Source organism: Mus caroli, chromosome 1 (genome assembly GCF_900094665.2).
Source record: "Mus caroli chromosome 1, CAROLI_EIJ_v1.1, whole genome shotgun sequence".
NCBI classification, from domain to species: domain Eukaryota; kingdom Metazoa; phylum Chordata; class Mammalia; order Rodentia; family Muridae; genus Mus; species Mus caroli.
In genome coordinates, this window is record NC_034570.1 from 16,387,032 (window position 1) to 16,394,364 (window position 7,333).

General features: G+C 42.5%; 1 pseudogene; it reads right to left on the minus strand.

Moving 5' to 3' along the window:
• Positions 1 to 3,757: 3,757 nt before the first annotated feature.
• On the minus strand, positions 3,758 to 3,856 carry LOC115032511 (annotated as a pseudogene).
• Between the last annotated feature and the right edge of the window lie 3,477 nt (positions 3,857 to 7,333).

Consider the following 7,333-nt stretch of genomic DNA (forward strand, 5'->3'; position numbering starts at 1 on the left):
TCTGAGCCCCATTTTTTAATGGGGTTATTTGATTTTCTGGAGTCCACCCTCTTGAGTTCTTTATATATATTGGATATTAGTCCCCTATCTGATTTAAGATAGGTAAAGATCGTTTCCCAATCTGTTGGTGGCCTTTTTGTCTTATTGACGGTGTCTTGGTTTGTGTCTTTATAGCAAGCCTGGTTCCCTCAAATTCTAGACCACAAGCAAGAAGCAACACAAGGATGTCACCAACTCAGGAGAAGAGGCTTCAGATGAGACTTACCCTGCCATTCATTCCCTTGGTCTTGCACTACCATTCTTTAGCTCTGTAAAGAATAATACATTCCTATGATTTGAGCCATTTAGTCCTTACATGGTGGCCTGCAAGGACCAAGATTCCTCTCTCATATCTGCATTCTCCTTGTCCCAATGTGGCAGTTTTCATATCTTGGCAAATTAATGGTCTTTCCCTCCAATCTGATCTCCCATAACTCACTACCACCTCCAGAACAGCCTTGAGTTCCTGACCTTCCTGCTTCCGGTCCCGCCTGCTTAGCTGTGTATGATGGGCTTGCACCACCATCCACACAGCTTCCTTCAGCTCTCTGTTCTCTGTCTTCCCCCGCTGTGTAGACTATCACCTGTGTTTGCTTGCAGACCCTTTTTATCCACTGGAAACAAAAGACCTGCTTTTTCTCCCCTCCCCCCAGGAATATTTGATGTTCGTTTTCATAAAATATGAACCCTGTTCATCCTTCCATGTTTGAATTTTAAAAAGAGTTGGATACTTTAAAACTTCTTAGTACTTCAAATGGCTGGTGTAGTTTCTGCTGTGAGAAATGCCTGATTTCTTGCATCCAAATTAGGCTCAGAATCACAGCATCTTCCTCTTGATGCCTTAGGAGCCGCAGCTGATGGGCAGACAAATTGGCAGGTTCCCAGGCACAGCATATGGGGCTTCCTGCCCCTGTAGAGAAATCTTTCCCTGAATGCCTCTAATAGTTATTATTCTCTCAATTGAGCTTCAGACTTCAGGACCTCATATCTATTAGGGCAAAGTGTTCAGGACCTTCAGTTATTTCTAGAGACTCTACAAAATGTTTAAGACCTGGAAAATTTGGACGGGAAATAAATTTGCTATATAGGTGATTGGTCTGGTGCTGCTTGTATTTAAATGCTAAATACTGGCTCCCAAGATCTGGTTGTCCCCGATGAGCAGATCCTCACGTACACCAGGTGATGCTATGTAAGTCTTTCCCCAACTTAACTGGTCAATAAAAGGCCAGAGCCTGTGATTGGGCAGTGAAAGGAGAAAGGTGGGACTTGAGGGTTGACTGAGGGAGTCTCAAGGGAGATGAAAAGAGAGGAAGAGAGGAGAGAGAGGGAGGATGAAGATGGCACAAGAAGTGATGGATCATGAGCACATGGTCAGAAAAATAGTAAGTAACAACGGACATTATGTCTAGGAAATAAGTTAGAATTGCTCCAAACCTACCCAATCCAGGCTTATGGTTGGTAAGTAAAATACTTGAATTGTGTGTCTTTTCTACAAGCTAGCAAGAATTTATAATTCCTATTACAGGCCAAATAAAACTTTAGGGATTGGGGAGATAGTTCGGTTGGTGAAGTGCTGACCATGCAAGCAGAAGAACCTGAGTTCAATCCCCAGGAACTCAAGGCAGGAACCTGGAATCAGGACCACAGAAGAACACTACCTCCTTGCTTTTTGTCTGGTTCACTCACTCTCAGACTCACATTCAACTAGCTTTCTTATATAGCCCAGGACTACCTGCCTAGGGATGGTGCTACCCATAGTTGACTAGGCCCGTCTATATCAATGAAAAATCTAGAAAATAGCCTTCTAGTCATGTCCACAGTCAATCTGATAGAGGTAATGCCTCAATCAAGGCTTTCTGCTCAGATGAGTGTAATCTATGTCAAGGTGATAATTAAATATACCTAGGACAAACACTATCTGTGGACCAAATTTTCAAACACTTGAGCCTGTGGTGAGCATTTCATATTCAGAGGTGTCTTCGCTTAGGTTTCATTGTTGTGAGGAGACACCATGACCCTTTTAACTCTTATAAAAGAAAACAGTTAATTGGGGCTGGCTTACAGCTTCAGAAGATTAGTCCATTACCATCTTGGCAGTGTGCAGGCAGACATGGTGCTGGAGAAGGAGCTGAAATTTCTACATCTTGATCCACAGGCAACATAAGGAGACTGTCTATCACACTGGGCATTGCTTGAGTGTATATGATCTCAAAGCCCTCCTCCACAGTGACACTTCCTCCAGCAAGGCCACACCTCCTAATAGTGCCACTCCCTGTGGGCCAAGCATTCAAATACATGAATCTATGGGGGCCATTTCCACTCAAACCACCACAAAAGGCAATCATAAATTACATGTAGACCGCAGGAGACAAATTGAAAGGTAAATGGTGTACCTGGTAAAGAATACACACAGTGTTCAGGAGGACAAACTAGCAGCACCTTGAGGCCGTCACCAAGCATCACTCGCTCCTCCTTTTTTTTTTTTTTTTTTTTTTTTAAGATTTATTTATTATATGTAAGTACACTGTAGCTATCCTCAGATACTCCATTAGAGGGCATCAGATTTTGTTACGGATGGTTGTGAACCACCATGTGGTTGCTGGGATTTGAACTCGGGACCTTCGGAAGAGCAGTTGGCACTCTTAACCACTGAGCCATCTCGCCAGCCCTCCCCCCTTTTTTCTAAATTAGATATTTTCTTTATTTACATTTCAAATGTTGTCCTGGTTTCACCTCCCCCTGTGAAAAACCCCTCCCTCATCCCCTCCCCACCCCCTGCTCACCAATCCATCCACTCCTGCTTCTTGGCCCTAGCATTTCCTTACACTGGGGCATGTAACCTTCACAGGACCAAGGGCTTTTCTTCCCAGTGATGCTTGACAAGGCCATCCTCTGCTGCATATGCAGCTAGAGCCATGAGTCCCATCATGTATACTCTTTGGTTCGTGATTTAGTCTCTGGGAGCTCTGGGGGTACTGGTTAGTTCATATTGTTGTTCCTCCTATGGGGCTGCAGACCCCTTCAGCTCCTTGGGTCCTTTCTCTAGCTCCTTCACTGGAGACCCTATGCTCAGTCCAATGGATGGCTGTGAGCATCCACCTTTGTATTTGTCAGGTACCGGTAGAGCCTCTCAGGAGACAGCTATAACTGGCTTCTGTCAGTAAGCACTTGTTGGCATCCACAAAAGTGTCTGGATTTAGTGGTTGTTTATGGGATGGATCCCCAGTCTCTAGATGATCATTCCTTCAGTCTTTGCTCCACACTTTGTCTCTGTAACTCCTTCCATGGGTATTTTGTTCCCCCTTCTAAGAAGGATCGAAGCATTCACACTTTGGTCATTCTTCTTCTTGAGTTTCCTGTGATTTATGAATTGTATCTTGGGTATTCCGAGCTTCTGGGCTAATATCCTTAACAGTGAGTACATACCATGTATGTTCTTTTGTGATTGAGTTACCTCACTCAGGATGATATTTTCTAGTTTCATCCATTTGCCTAAGTATTTCATAAATTCATTGTTTTTAATAGCTGAGTAGTACTCCATTATGTAAATGTACCACATTTTCTGTACCCATTCTCTGGTGAGGGGCATCTGGGTTCTTTCCAGCTCCTGGCTATTATAAATAAGGCTGCAATGAACGTACTGGTGCATGTGCCCTTATTACATGTTGGAGCATCTTCTGGATGTATGCCTAGGAGTGGTATTAATGTGTCCTCAGGTATTATTATGTTCAATTTTCTAAACTCTTTCCTATTTGCCACCTACTGACTGACATACATGTAACACAGCAGTCAAACCTGCAGTGCCTCTTGGGACAGGACCCCTCTTGTATTGTTACATTTTATTTACTCATGCTCACTCTATGTGAATGTATACACACATGGAGGTCAGAGGTCAACTTGAATGACTTATTGCTCTACCAAGTGAGGCAGAGACCAAGGTAAGGTCATCAGGCCCAGTGGCAGGTACCTTCACCCACTGCCAGCCCTAAATTTCCTTTGGAACAATTTGAACCATGGACCTCTTTTGTTTTATAATCAAATATTTGAGGTAATTAAAACATGAGCTTATATTTTTCTTACTAGAAAAGTGGATATTTAAACTCTGTTGCTTAAATAGAAAACAGGCTCTTGGGTGTAAGTCAATATCAAGTTATCCTTGTTCTAGCTTTGCTGTTTCCCACCTGCTGCCTGGTACAGCCTCATCTATCTGCTAAGCATTAAGCTTTGATTATGGAGGTTTTTATACCCACATGGTTCACCACTGTCCCTGCAGCCAGTGACTCTTTTACAGGACACTTTGGCATGCTGGACATTGAGTACAACACATTACTTGTGAAACTGGAGTTCTTTCCAATTTTTAGTCTCATTGATAAAAGGGTTTAATAAATGCTAGCACAGCAATTTTCAACTTGTGGGTCTTGACCCCTTTGGGATCAAACAAGCCTTTCATAGGGGTCACATATTAGATAGCCTGCATATCAGTTACATTATGATTCATACAAAATTACAGTTACAAAGTAGCAACAAGATTAATTTTGTGGTTAGGAGTCACCACAACATGGGGAAGTATATTAAAGGGTCACAGCATTAGGGAGGTAGAGAAGCACTTCCTAGCAGCTTCCTGAAATAGAGAGATGAAGATGAGCCAGAGAAAGCAATGTTCTTTGAGTTAGGGTCCAAGAAAAAAAAGGAAAGTTCGGCAGTGGAGTTTGGCAACCATCTCCATGGTTGAAGGAGTGGGGGATTAGGAGAATGTTAGAAAAGTCTCAAAGCATCTGGGAGAACATGCTGGTTGGGCCAGTATCTGAAAAAGAGAGAGAAAAGAAGGACAAGCCACACCTTTCTTGGGAAAGTAGGTGAGCTGCAGGTCTCTATGGCATTGCCTGATAGAAGCTCTTTGTCACATGGGAGCAGGATTTCAGGGAAGGAAACAGACACTATTTCCATGAAAGAATTGATATTCCTCCCATCTCCTTAGCAGGCCCAAATAGACTAACTCTTAAAGGAAGAAACAGTAGGTGTGGTGCTCCCATGTTTGAAGCAGATCAGATTGTCCTGTCTCCTTCCTCCCTGAAGAAGGCAAAGAAAGAGTCATTCTTTTGAGCAGGAGAAAATGGCTTCCTTTTCTTAGTAGGCCTAAAAAGAGCCTTGATATCCATCTTCATTGGATTCTTATACCACTGTAACATTCCCTTCTCAAACTGGAGGGTATAAGAATTTACGAGGTGAGCTGAAATTGGAAATGGATATAACCCATTTCCGCAATGAAAATCCAGAACCCCAGTTCCAAAGCTGTTCACCAGAAAGGATTAATGTCTGGACTAGAATTTCAGTCACACCCTCTCATATGGCCTCCAGACAAAGTACTTATTTAAGATAGACAAGAAGAAGAAGATATAAGAGTTCCCTATGTCATTCCTGGCCTCTGACCAGGACAGAGCTAGGATTTTTCCTGCTTCAGGCCATGGACAAAAATTAGATTTGTTTGCCCTCCAGGGTTCCACCCCTAAATATGATCTGGGAGTTTCTCTCTCCAGTAGGCTTCATCTTAGAGCACTTCCCCCTCTCCTTTGGTTTCTCACAAGTTCCCCTTTGAAAGAGAGATCTGAAGAGTGTGAAAAAAACGCTCACTTTGTGCGAACTACAAAGCCAGTACTAAAATATCCCAGAGGGTCAGAGATATAGCCCGGTGTGGTACAGTGCTTGCCTAGTGCACAGGTGCCCCTGGATTCAACCCCACAACACAGAAAATGGGTGTGGTGACAAAGGCCTGTAATCTCAGCTCAGAAATAAATAACTCTTTCATGAAGGAAAATGCCAAATATCCATTGTGTTCATGGTACTATAAAAAATTTGCCTTAAAAACTAATCATTGAACCTAGGTTCACATAGCTCAGGAGCAGAGCATTTGCTTAGCACAAGAAAAATCCTGGATTAGTTCATGGCAGGAGACAGACAGACAGAAGCAAGGACCTTCCAATCATCTCAAGGGAATTACATTTTATTTATTTCTCTATCTGAAATTTTCTTTGAAATAAAGAACAGTGAAGGACAAAAACCAAATATTCTAGCTTCATGTTTCAATGTAAAATCACAGCGGAGGTAATTCTTCTCAGGAAAGGCATTCAACCAGCCATTTAATGTTTGGATACTCAACTCAGGGTGAACAGAGACCATGAACATTTCCACATGTTACAGACAGCACGGCTACTTGAGAGTTTGTATCAGTCAGGTTCTGTAACACCAGCACCAGACAATGCCTCCAGCTAACTTAGTCACAATGGGATTTATCTTTAAAGTGTTTGGCAAACCATAAAATGTTCCTAGAGTCTGATAGCCAGGCTTAGCGTCCATATTGTAGTGCTGACATTTCTGAGGAATTTTAAGCTCCATCCTTACAAGTAGAATTACCTAGGGAAAAAAATGTTCTGGCTGACAAAGGGACAGTTTATTGCCTCTGGTGTGCCCTTAAGGGATAAAGCATAGTTGCCTATAAAAACAGGACATTGTGGCCCAGGGTGGTTGTAAGGGTTAAATAAAACTTTATTTATTTAAACATGATAGATCTTTCAAATCTAATTCAAAACCAATCTTTCATATTTAATTCAAGTACGAACACATCGCCCATCTCATAAATCTTAACAAATTTGAAACTACAAGACATTTTAAATAATGTATATATACTAGATCTTGTATAACAAACACAATTTAACACTCCCAGTGATACATAGGCACCCAATTTACTTGTGTATATCCAAGGTTCAAAGAGTTGTCCTTTCCCACAAAAATCGTCCATCACTGAAGCTGCTGTGAGGAATTCTAAAGGGATTAAAATGGGTTATTGGCAGTGCTTAAGGCACAAAGGCGAGGAGCCAGTCCTGGCATTCTGACTGAGAACTTTGCAGCACAAAGAGGCATGTCCATTCATCCTTAGACAGAGTAGAAACCACCTCTGTCCTCTCTGCAGATGACTGCTGTGGGCACCGGGATGCTTTCATTCTGCCTGGTGGCAGAGTGTGAGAGGCAGGGTGGGAAATACTGAGTGTTTGTGCAAATGGACTCTATGTGCTTTTAGCACACAGGCCAAAGGCAGAAAAATAACTGGATCCCTAAGTAGTGCTTTACAGAGGGATGAGACAGCAGACTAGCAGGTTTTGAAAACGCTGCCTGACATCTCATCCCAAGCCAGCATGCTTTATGAGGATGGAGAGGGTTTGTTAAAAGTGGTCAGTCACCCTGCTCCTCTGTCCAGATGAGCAGTCACATTTCTGTGACTTGTGGACTCTCTATTTCT